We start from the raw sequence: 12,396 nt of genomic DNA, 5'->3' as shown, positions 1-12,396 counted from the left end.
ACTCGCAGGACGGCGGTGGCCAGAGGACAGACCTGCAGCGTCACTTTTCAGCGGAGCCTTAACGGGAGGTTAGCAAACACGCAGACGGCACGCGCTGGGCAGGCCGGAAAGCGCAGGGGACGCGCGGTCTGCAGATCCCCTGGACCGCACACGTGCAATTGTTTTCAAACCCGTAGCCACGACCCTGTGCCTCACTTCTCCGGGTCTGTCTTCATTTGTAAACCGAGCAGAGGCCCTCGACTTTGAAAGGAAGAGGTCTGAATGCACACACCAGTGTGAAAGCGCCTCCCTTATAAGAGGCAGACAAATGCATGTTGGACAAATGCATGTTAGATCTGCAGACAAATGCATGTTGGACCTGCGTAGGCATCGGTGGTGAGATGCACCAAGGGGCCGCTGAGATACTGTTGTCTGCACATTGGTACAGCTCGTTGGGAAAGCACTATGGGAATAAGAATCAAGAGTCATAAAAATGTCCCTTGTCCTGTAGCCCCCATTCTTGGGAATTTACCCCATGGAAGTCATTGAAGGTAAGAGAAAAGTTCTAATGTATCACCTCCAATGGAAAAAAAAAAAACAAAAAACAGAAACGAACTAAATGTCTAATAAAAAGGATAAACAAATAATTGCCTGGGTAATATTATGTAGACATTACAAGGATTACTGTGAAAGCTGTGGACTCCTAGGAAAGTGTTAATGATTTTACAATTAGTGAAAAAGGCCATATATATAATATTACTATAACTATTTGCAATAGACTGTGCATACGGACAAGACTAAAAAGAAACGTGCAAACAGTTGTGTAAAAGAGCTGAGATTATGGTGACGGCCTTCTTGCTACTTAGAGGTCGCCCTTGCAATAAAGTTATTTTGTAAAGCCCATGATCTCTCTGGGCTCTCCCTCTCAGGACTGAGCCGGCATTCCCGTGCGAGCAGAGCAGGAAAGCCCCCCGTGCATGACCTGGGATGGCCTGGAGCCCCTCAAGCTGCAGGGGCCCTGACACAGGCAGGGGCCCCTCCTGGGAGCATCCAGCAAGCCCACCAGGGACCCTGGGGGCTGGCCAGGAGTCCCTATTTAAGGAGAGGGTCACTTAGGCTGTCTGGAACGCCATCAAAGACGGTGACTCAGGAAGACAGCAGTGATTGTGAGAGACCCTGAGATGCCCGGTCTTTTGTCCAAGATGGTTCAGGCAGAAGAGCTGAAGGCAAGGGACCTTGGCTGCCGGAGGGGCGACCTGACCTGTTTCTGTTGCCAGAGACCAGAGAGGCACAGAGAGGAGACAGCGCCACATCCCCCGTCGGAAGTGGCCATGCCCATGCAGGCCAGCCAGCGGCTCTGAGCAGCCGCTTTGCACAAGACCCCGAGGAGGATGTAGAGATGACTAAGACAGGGTTGTCCCTGCAAGGAGCTTGGTTCCCAATAGCACGTGGGGCTGGGGGTGGGGAGACGGAGAGAGAGGGTTCTGTACAGGCAGATCACTTGCCAGGTAGGAAAACCAGTGCCACCAAACCAAAGTCAGGAAGAGGAAGAGGTCATGTCCAGCTGGCAGGGTGACAGGCTCTGGCCCTGACAGAGGAGTCTTGTTGGAGGTGACAGCTGCAGAGGCTCCGGGCTGAGCACCCAGTGGAAGCGAGAACACCGCGGGGAGGAAGTTCTCCGTGAGCTGGGGCAGCGGCCAGTGGTCAGAGAATGCACAGCGAGCACAGCAAAGGTCGGGCAGGGAGGGGCCTGGAGCCAGGAGGGTCGCACCTCCAGGGGTCGGTCTGCCTGGCAGGGGCAGGAGCGTGGAGACAGAATCGGGGCAGGAACGACTGGAAGCGAGCAGCTGGGCAAGGAAGGAGCAGGAGAGCTTGGTCAGGCCGGGGTTCCAGCAGCTGAGCGAAAGGAACGGAAAGACCGGTGAGAGGGACACTGCGGGGGCAGGACCGGTCGGGTTTGGTGACTGACTGTGTCCCGCGGGAGGAAGGAGTGGGAGGTAACTCCAGGGCTCACGGCCGGGGAGCCAGGCCCCTGGGGAGGCTGACCAGGGGCCGGCTGGAGCAGGGGGTGAAAGCGGAGGGAGGGTCTAGCTCAGGAGACGGGAGCTGGATGCAAATGGCCATGTCCAGCGAGCGGCTGGACTTCAGGGGTGAGTTAGCGCTAACCGTTAAAGCCTGTGGGGGGAGAGGGAGAAGGGTCTGAGCAGAGGGCTGAAGGCAGGGACTTAGAGGAGGGTGTTCAGGTGTCAGAGGAAAAGCAGCCACAGCGCAGACAGAACCGGCACGGCGTTTGAAGGCCTGGGTGAAGAGCGTCGGCTGTGAGGGTGCAGGGAGGGCCGCAGAGCAGGGTGCTGGGGTGCTGGGGGTGTCAGGCTAAGAGTGTTGTGGGGGGACAGGGCAGAGGCCAGAGTGTAAGGAGCTGCGAGCACAGTCACAAAGTGGGGACAGCTTCAGATAAGGTTTTCCTGAGTGCCGTGGGGGGGGGGGGGGTGGCCGCCTGCTCAGTTCAGCAAGGTCAAGGGGAAGTGCTGGAGGGTGTGCACCGTGGAGCACATGTGCGGGTGAGGAGAGGGCACAGGAGAGGACAGCCAAGCATCGCTGCCCTGGAGAAGAGGGGGACAGGCATCGGCGGCTCAGCTCGGTCAGAAGAGAGATGCTTGATCCTTGACGGCAATACTGTTTAAAAAAAAATATTTTTAACAGAAAACTTTCCTTCAAGCAAGCCTTATTCAGCACCCCCTATGTAAAACCATCGATGCTGAGCTGAAATAGGGAACAGAGGGGGCCAGTGAAAGCCTTGGTGGCTCCTGGCCATCGGCCCCCAGCACAGCAGAAAGTGCTCGTGACGGTAAGAACGCGCTGAAGTTAGTGAAACAGAAACACAGATATTTTGCCAGGGGCATGACGGCCATGTTGAAAAACTGAAAGCTCGCAGACAGCAGAAGGAATTTGGAAGAGTCACACTGAAAAATGAGCTACTGCTTCGACTCGAGCTGGAAAATCCGGGATCTCCAAGCAACACAGAGGTCCTGTTGAGCGAGAGCGCGTGAACTGGGAGCGCGGCCAGCTGGCCCGGGCCCTGCCGCGAGGCTGGCAGCCGCGAGCAGAGGCAGCGTGTGCCGGCGACGGTCCAGGCTGGGGCTGACACAAGCCCAGCGGAAGGCTGGCACGGGAGGGGGGTCTCAGGAGCTTTCAAGGACGCGCTGCAGAGAGCCAGCCTTTTCTGGGATCCCCGTTTGCCGAGCCAGACGGCAGCGCTTTCTGCTGTGCCCAGGGGTGCGCCCCTGCGTCGGCGCTCGGGGGGAGACCAAGCTGCCTTAGAGGACAGGACGCTAACAACACTGGACTGAGAGCTCCAGGGACGTACTTTTTAGAAATTCAAAATTGTGGTAAATTGTCCATTGCATAAAATGTGCCTCTTTAACCACGTGTAAGCGCGCTGTTCTGTGGCATGAAGTACATCCGCGCTGCTGTGCGGCTGTCACCGCCGTCCCATCTGCAGTCTCTCCGTCTTCCTCGACCGGCACTCTGTCCCAGTGGACGCTAGGTCTCCGTTTCTCCGTCCACCCCGCCCCGCCCCGCCCCACCCGCAGCATCTCATTTCAGCTCAGCCTGCACTGTTTGTCTTTTGTGGCTGGTTCGTTTCACTTAGCATAATGTCTTCCAAGTTCATCCACGTGGTAGCCAGTGTCAGGGTCTCTTTCCTTTTCGAGGCCGAATAATACTCCACTGTGTGTGCACACGGTTTGTTTGCCTGCTCCTCAGTGGTTGGACACTGGGGCTGCTTCCACCTTTTGACTGATGTGACTAATGCTGCATGAACATTGGTGTATAAATGCCCATTGAATCCGTTTTCAGTTCATTTGTGCATTTACCCAGAAGTAGAATTATCCATGATATGTCCCTTTTAAAACAATATACATAACTGAATAAAAGATCAATACAACTTTGACCCAAATGGGTGATGCTGGACACTTGAACGCTGGGTGCAAGGAGGCCTGGGTGCCTGCGCCCCTGCTTGGGCTGGGCCGATGGCATGGCCGCTGCTCACACGCGTTGCCGGCGCCCTGGACTGGGGCGTCTGGCGGTCTGTTAGGATTCAGGGCCTGACCTGTCAGAAACTTGGCTGTTTCAGTTTCGGGAAGGAGAGGAACCGTGCCAGGCTTCCGAAGCCCACTCAGCAGGCAAAAGCGTGCAGGTGGCTGTGTGAAGCGTGAGGTTCAAAGGCAGCTGTGGTTGGGGCGCAGGCAAGAGCAGAGCTGGCCATTGGTCAAATTAAAGCCAAGCGCTGGCTGGTGTGGCTCAGTGGGCGGGGCATCGTCCCGTGAACCTAAGGGTCACTGCTTAGATTCCTGGGCAGGACACATGCCTGGGCTGCGGGTTAGGTTTCTCACATCCATGCTTCTCTCCCTCTCTCCCTGCCCTTTGCACTAGAATCAATAAAAGAAACAAGTTTAAAAAATAGAAATAAAGCCAACTTTTAGTGAGGAACCCTAGCCTTCCCTCTGGTATTATTTAGGTTCCAAGCTCAGGCTTGGGAGTCCAGATGGCCTCTTAAAATCTGTGCTCGGTAAGTCTTAGCTCTGTTATCTCGGGCAGGTCACTCTAGCTCCTTGATTCTCAGCTTCCTCATCTGTACATTGGGTAGCCACAAGGATTAAACTAGATGCATACATGCCTAACACAGAACCCAGCGCCGAACAGGCTACAGTAAATGTTGGTCTCCTTCTTTCCCCATCTCAGTGGCTTCCTCCACTGCCCCCTCCCCCACCTTCTGATGGATTTCAGGCACCTAGGACCCCTCAGCTGCCTGGCACCTTCCCAGGTAGTTCTAAACTACCAGAAAAAGAAAAAGGCAGAAACACTGCACCTTTGCCCCCTAGTGGTGACAGAAGACCATTGCAGGTTCATACAATAAAGGACAGGTTCATACTTTATTGGTTGTTGAATCAGAGGTCAGCTCTACTTTACAAACACACATCTGAGTCATCAGCAATATATCACTGTAGCTAGAGTTTACTGTGTACTATTATCTACTGTGTACTCTTCACGATTAAATGCTATTTAGAGGAATAATTACAAGGCACGATTAAATATATCCTGTAATCCTTAGGCCCCATCCCATACCTACCACTCAGGGCGTGGGGACCAAGAATCTATACTTTCAGAACTCCTCCCCAAGATGGCTCCTATTCCCGAGGCTAATTAGTGCTCGCTGGCCCAGCAGCTGGAGGGCCCAGGTGCTTGGGCAGGGCCGAGGGGCCGCAGCGGTGGGACACGGGCTGTGGGAGCAGGAAGCTCGCACACAGCTCCCTCCCAACCTCCAGCAGACATGCCAGCTGCAGCCTCGCTGGTCCTGGACCCAACAGAGATTTTACCGAGGCGACCAGTGTGCTCTGGCTTTGGGATGCTTGTGGGCACCGTGTGACTCATGCAGCACAGAAAAACACTCACATCAACATATTTTCTTTACTTGCATTGTCTTTTTGTTTAAGGCAAAGGATGAGTTGTCCATGGGACCAGGGTTAGTGTCCGATCAAATAGGTGAGCGGTTTGTTTTTGGCATCCTGGGACGACCCCACCCCCAGGGTGCCCGTCGCCCTCAGGCAGCAGTGGGCACCCCTTTCCACCGCCCTGGGGAGCACCACATGCTCTGGCACCTTCTTCAACTAAGTGACTCCTGCAAAAGCCCAAATACGCAACAAGGCATTGGGCAGCCAATAAAATTATCATAAAGATCGTATGGGAACTTAGGAAATATTTATAAAAGAATATTCTATAATATGTGTAAGTATGGAAAGTATCATCATTAGAGCTATACAACTATGAAAAACAATATGCAAAAAAATGGAAGTTGAGAATGGTGACCATCTTGGTGTTACAGTGTCACAGCTATTAAAAGCCACCTTCCTGCTACCCCCTTTGCTCTCTGAATGACAAGATGATGAGCCACAGTCGGGACTGAGACCTTCAGTAACAACTGTGTGCAACTGCTGAGTAGTCACTGACCTTGAAAGGTCCGAAAACATCCCCAGTGAAGCCCGCAATAGATGGGCCGGTGCCTCTGAGCACAGCCTGTTCTCAGCAGCCAGCGCCCAGGCTACCTGCCCCGGCAGCGAGCTAACAGCCTGGCGCAGAGGCCAGTGACCATGAGCTGCCCCTGAGCAGCTGCCGAAGCAGTGGGCTGAATGAACTCTGAGCTAAACAGTGCGAAATGCTCAAAATCTGGCTTTTTGGGGGGACTGTTTCTGGTTGAGCTATGCTGGGAGTCATTTCAGGCCTCATCCCATCCTCTACGCCATTTCCAGCTTCTGTCTGAATCGGGGATGGAGGGAGAAGTCAGCTTGAAAGTCTTCCTTTCACAGCCTGTGAGATGAGGGGCCCTGTGATAATGGCCTATAAATAAATACCCCGGGGTGGACACGCCAGGGGCTGGCCACTCCGGGGTGGAATTGCATCAACAAGAGGTGGGCTTGTGCAAGGAAACACAAAGCAATGTTTGTCTGAACGTCAAGTGTAGGAACAGTGAACTTGGTGATGACATCGTCTTTCCTCGGGGGGAAGAGTAGGAGAGAATGCTGGCACCTGAGATGTTATGCAGCGATTTGGGGAGCTCGGTCGGAAGGAGGAAAGAGGAAGGCAGCGTGGAGCACGCAGGGGGGTGGATGCTAGTGACCTGGAAGAGCCCCAGGAGCACAGGGACGCTGGCTGTCTCGGGGAAGAGCTGGGAAAAGGTGAAGAAGAGCGTCTTTGTCAGAGATCAGCAACAGCGGGCACGGTCTCCTTGTGATGATTCCCTTTCCGGCTTTAGCTCGTCCAGTCCCCAGGAACCCTAAGAATATAAATACCTCATCACTGAGTTCATTGCAGCCGTGGGTCTGAAAAACGGCTCTGTCAAACGGAGGCAATTAACCAAACAAAAAGTTGCTGGCTTGCAGATAAAACTTGAAATAGGGATGCACTGAAATAAAAAATGCAAATTTCACACGTGATAAGGTCTGCTGAGGCTTCTTCCCCGAATGCACAGCACCTGTAATTTGGTAACTGCTGGGCCGTGTGCAGTGGGATCAGCCGCGGCCCTTCAGCAGCACGGTAGGACATGACCTAGGCACGAACAACTAGAAAAAGAGAGGAAGTTAATACACGATGTCTTTACACTGTCTCTATAAACACTACAATTCTTAATTCACGGCTACTAGTTTATTATTCAGTAAATTACCTGCACTCATTTAACGGCGAGGAACCTATCTTGTACACGTTCCTCCTTAACATTTCGGTTACTGTTACCTACATAACCAATGCAAGTCAAGCCCGCACATACCACAGTTTCTAAAAAATGTAGCACAACGTACCCAAACTTCTGGGGTGCAGCTAGTGCAGTACAGAGAGAACAACTTATAGCTGCAAAGGCCTGGTGGTTAGCCAAAAAATTAGACAAGAAAATGAAAGAAAGAGCACCCAGATTGGAGAGGAAAAAGTAAAGAAAAATAAATACTGTAAATGTAAATATAATGGATTAAACTATGTCCCCCCAAAAAGATATGCTGAAGTCCTAACCCCCAGACCTTCAAGAAGACATCCTTATTTGGAAATAGAGTTGTTGATGTAATTGGTTAAGATAAGGTCATACAGGAGAAGGACAGGTCCTTAATTCAGTACGGCTGTGTCCTTAGCAGGAGAGACACCAGAGACACACAGGGAGGAGGAGGCCACGTGACAACAGAGGCTGGGGCTGGAGTGACGCACCTGCAGGCCAAGGAGCGTTGGTGACGCTGGAAACGAAGAGAAAACACGGCAGGGGGTTTCCCTCGAGCCTCGGGGGAGCACAACCCTGTGACACCTTCACCTCACACTGCTCGCCTCCAGAACTGTGTGAGAATACATTGCTGTGAAGCTCCCGGGTCTGTGGCGATTTGTTACGGCAGCCCTAGGACACTAATGCGATAAGCAAATATCTCCTTCCATTAACCTGAAAGAAGGAAACCCCAGGAAAGGCAGGATTCTCCGCACGGGCAGAAAGACACACACATTGTCTGCCCCATCCCTGTCCGTCTTCGGTCAGGGGTGGACGTCAGCTCCCCAAGTCCTGGGGGCCCAGGGCCGCCCACGCTGAGCAGCTCAGAAGAGGAACTGGGCTCTTACTGACCCTCTGAACTACTGCACCGTGGCAGACTCTGTCCTGATGCTCACCCAGCACCTGTCCCGTGCCTCTTCCTCAGCAAACAGAGCCTCAGCCCTGCAGGCGTCTGCTTGTTCCCCATCTCCACCTCGGAGCCACGCCCAGCCAGCCTCAGTCAGCCCGGTAACCCCGTTCCTCTGGCCAGTGACTGGCTTAGGGACGGGCAGGCGAGGGGAACTCCGTTGGAGAGCTTCCTGCAAATGGTTTTTTTATTCTTATGAAAAGGTTTCCTCTTCTTCCAGTGCAACTGTTATATCCCACCCTCCAGTTGGTACCATCCCAGGCTTTGTATGATCAGGAGGAAGGCCAAGGTCAAAGCTGAAATGCTGAAGACGGACAAGTGGGAAGACCAGGGAGAAGGCTTTGCAGGTGAGAGACATGGTGTCCTGGCCGGAGTGGTGACCGTGGCGGAGGAGAGAAGTTGCTGGGTTTTGGATACACTTTTTAGGTGGTGCCCACACAGGATGTGCAGTCTGGATGTGGAATTTGAGAGGAAGAAGGTGAGTCGAGGAAGACTCAAGAGTCCTTAGCTGGAGCCCCTCGAGGATGGTGTTGCCAACTGCTGAGACGGGAAAGGGCAGGGGAGGAGCAGCCTGGGGGGGATGCGGGGGGCAGGGGGCAGCAGGAGCTCAGCTCTGAGATGCGGCCACATCCCAGTGGAGATGCCAAGAGGCAGTTAGAGGTGTCTGGAGCGCGGGACAGAGGGGCGGGCTGAGGGTGTGAACGTGAGCTGCGGGCCTGCCGAGAGCAGCGTTAGAGAGACAGGGCTGAACGGAACCACTAAGGCAGTGCAGCGAGTAGAGGCCAGAGGAGCGGGCTGAGGCCCGAGGCCCGAGCAGCACAGCAGGCTAAGAAGGGGATCCCGCATGGCTGCAAAGAGAAACAACGCCCAACACAAATACATAAGGAAAATGCAAATATGTAAGGTGGATATTTAAGTCTATGTTATCTAATTTAACCCTCACAAAATTGCATTAGCAGCTTTAAAATACCCATGAGATGACTCCAAGGTGCCGTCACGCAAACCACGTTGAATAACAGGGTCCCCATCGAGGTGGGGCTGCGGCGTGTCGGCTGGAGGGGGCCCGGGAGCCACGTGCAGGGTGCTCAGCTCTGTGCGCCTCCTCACCTTCTATATGGAGGAAAAGCAGCTTTGTCAGTGACTTTCTGGAAATGACCCAAGTCACTGCAAAACAAGCTCCGATCCGTGACGTGAAGGGACGGCCACCGAACAGTAAACATGACAAGTCTGTGGCCGCACTGATGCAGGTGAAGTGATCTGTCTTCGTGACTGCTTCCTTCTGTGGATAGAACTCCAGCCCGTTCACTTGAATACGGGGCGTTTTATTATGAGGACACAGGGGTGTCTCGGGGCTACCGAGAGCAACGAATAGACCCAGGTCTCTGCAAGGACTGGGGCAAAGACCTGGAAAGTCATCAGGGACAAGGCAGTGCAGCTGAACGGTGACAGTTTGCTCCCTCCCCAAACGCTAGCCCCGCTCTTCCCCTGAGCCCTTCCTGAAGGCGCCCTCCCTCGGCCTTGGCCAAGAGAGGCTTGGACCAGCACTAACAGTTCCGGACAGCCCAAAGCCACATCCTGAGGGTGACCCTGGGCCCCACTTCCCGTGCCTGCCCGAGGAATCTCAGGGCTGCCGGAGGAAGTCCCCGCTCCTTCCAGCCAACCCCCCCGAAGCCAGGGCCCCGGCCCCCCTCTCTGAGGGAGGGGGGAGTGTAACTTTGATCATTTAGTTTTCTTACTTTATTTTTCAGTTTTAAACTTTGATAAGTTTTTTGGACGAAAGCCAGAAAAGTTGAAGCGATACATACGTTCATGAAATTCCTTTCGTTTCTGTGGAATTTCTTATACTTTTTAAAATAAATCTGAACGGTCGCACCGTAGTTCCCACACAGGCGGAACAGGAGAAGCGTGCGCCTCCGCTGGGGGGTGAGGCTGACGCGGTCAGTTCGGAGCGCTCAGAGGGCCCAAACGAGGGCAGGCTGGCGGCTGACTCCTCGCGGCCAGTAGCTCCACGTTTGGAAGGAGACGGTGGCTCATCGCACATTGCCACCGCGTGACACTGGCTTCCATGGCCCTGTGTGTGTGACCCCCACCCACACTCTTCGCCCGTGAAGCTTAGTGTGATTTTGTTCACGGGGCCCTGGGGCACGTGCCCCCTCCTCTCGGGGAAGTCTCCGTACCCCTTCCCAAGCCCGGATCAGAAGGTATTTCCTGTACGGAGCCACCTCTAATCCGAGCAACGGAAGCAATGCCTGCCCTGGGGTCCTCCGGCCCATTTGGGATGTATCTGTTGTTTTGTAACAAACCGTGTGCCCATCTGCCTTTTCTCAAGGTCAGGGAATGTGCTTACTTCTCTTTGGCTCTCTAGTATCAGTACAGTGCTCAGCAAATCGTAGGCACTCAATAAATGCAGACGACCGGTTGAACCCCTTGTGCATTCATTCCCTCATGTGTTCCTTACAGATTCCTTAATTGGCCGCCAGGGAATAAACGGCAGGTAGGCCTAGCTCGGTCCAGTCTTTCCAGCCCCACGCCGCCCCTCTCCGCTGGGAGCCGCACAGAGAGAGGCAGAGGGCTCCCTGTCGTTTTCTGAGAAGAGACTTAAAACCACGGCAGGAGGCAGAGGACATAATGTGAGCAGCTGGAGAAAACGGTCAGATTCCTGCTCCCTGCGACCTTCCTTCTCCAGACGACCCTGCCATTCCCTCTGGCTTCCCCCGCCGAACCCTGCCCTGCAAGCCGACAGGAGAGACGGGACCAGAAGGAGGAGGAAGGTTCGTACATTTTTCTGTTGTGGGGTCTAGAAGGGAAGGCATATGTGTTGGTTTCCTATTGCTGCTGTAACAACTTAGCACAACTTGGCTTAAAACAACACGCAGTGATTTTCCCATAGTTCTAGAGGTGTTCAAAATGAGTTTCACGTATGGGCGAAGAGCAGGTTTGCCGGACTCTCTCCCTCTGGAGGCCCTAGGGGAGACTTCGTGGCCTTTCCAGCTCATCGAGGCCCTTCCACCCCTGGCTCAGCGGCTCACATCACACTGCCTTTTCCTGTCGCCGTCATTCCGGCTCCCTCTGCCCCCTCCAGTCCCCGCCGCCCTCTTACAAAGACAGGGGATTGCGTCGGGCCCACCCAGATAGTCCAGTGTCATTTCCCCAGCTCGAGATCCTTACCTTGATCACACCCGCAAAGTTCCTTTTCCCTTGTCATTTCCAGTACGACACACAGGTTCCAAAGATGAGGGCTTGGACATTTCGGGGGGGGAGGGGGGGCCATTGTTTGACATATTGCAACATACTAAAGGTGAGAGTCTTGCCCGTGACAAAACACCTGCCTCTCCCTCCCAAACAGCGGCAGCAAGTCAATGACACCACAGACTCACTGATCGTGCAGGCGACTTCACTTTGCCGGGGCAGAAAGGACACGACCCGAACCAGCCTGTTGAAAACACTACAGCTCAAGAGCCAAGTGCCACTGGTGAATGCAGGCACTGAGGGCCCACACTGCATCCAGGGAGAACGCCACGGATAATGAGCTCCAGGATATGATAGAGATCAACAAATGCAAGGCTTCGGGAAATCCCAATGCACTGTGCCCACTTCAGAGATGTGACTACCCCTGTGTGGAACTGTCTTATGTGTGCGCGTGCATGTTTCTTTCCGGTCCCACCCCGGAGGAGCGCCACCGTTCTGGGGGCAGGAACCTGTATGTCCTACGTTCCTAGCGTCTGGAGTGAAGCTTAAAACAAATGTCAGTGAAAACCTGAACACATTTTTACACTATATACTAGCTTTGCATGCATTAAAAAAATTAATGAGAGCCCTGGCTGGTGTGGCTCAATGAGCTGAGCGTTGGCCTGCGAATCAAAGGGTCGCCGGTTCGATTTCCAGTCAGGGCACGTGCCTGGGTTGCGGGCCAGGTCCCCCAGTGAGGGGTGCATGAGAGGCAACCACACATTGATGGAACCAGGGCTCATTTCTCTCCCTTTCTTTCTCCCTCCCTTCCCCTCTGTCTAAAAATAATAAATAAATAAATAAATATCTTTAAAATACATAAATGAGAAACTGTCATTTAAAAAATTTAAATTTACAAGAGAAATAAAGAAATGAGATGAAATGAGTTCACACTGTAGAGGGAAGGGCTGTAAGAGGTACAGTTGTTCCCACGTCCCTGCAGAATGGAGAGAGCGGCTCGAGGTGAAGGTTAATGAGGACGAAGAGC

The 12,396-nt window shown here is 53.6% G+C and overlaps 1 long non-coding RNA gene across 1 annotated transcript; it reads left to right on the top strand.

The window, feature by feature from the left end:
* The first annotated feature begins 1,725 nt into the window (after positions 1 to 1,725).
* Positions 1,726 to 11,947, top strand: LOC123822616. The gene is made up of 3 exons (XR_006786376.1): positions 1,726 to 1,900; positions 10,641 to 10,951; positions 11,527 to 11,947. It is a non-coding gene; the product is annotated as an uncharacterized LOC123822616 (long non-coding RNA).
* Positions 11,948 to 12,396: the final 449 nt, after the last annotated feature.

The sequence above is a fragment of the Phyllostomus hastatus genome, unplaced genomic scaffold (genome assembly GCF_019186645.2).
Source record: "Phyllostomus hastatus isolate PE091 unplaced genomic scaffold, TTU_PhHast_1.1 phas_contig_402, whole genome shotgun sequence".
NCBI classification, from domain to species: domain Eukaryota; kingdom Metazoa; phylum Chordata; class Mammalia; order Chiroptera; family Phyllostomidae; genus Phyllostomus; species Phyllostomus hastatus.
This window is presented reverse-complemented; position numbering and strand designations above follow the sequence as displayed.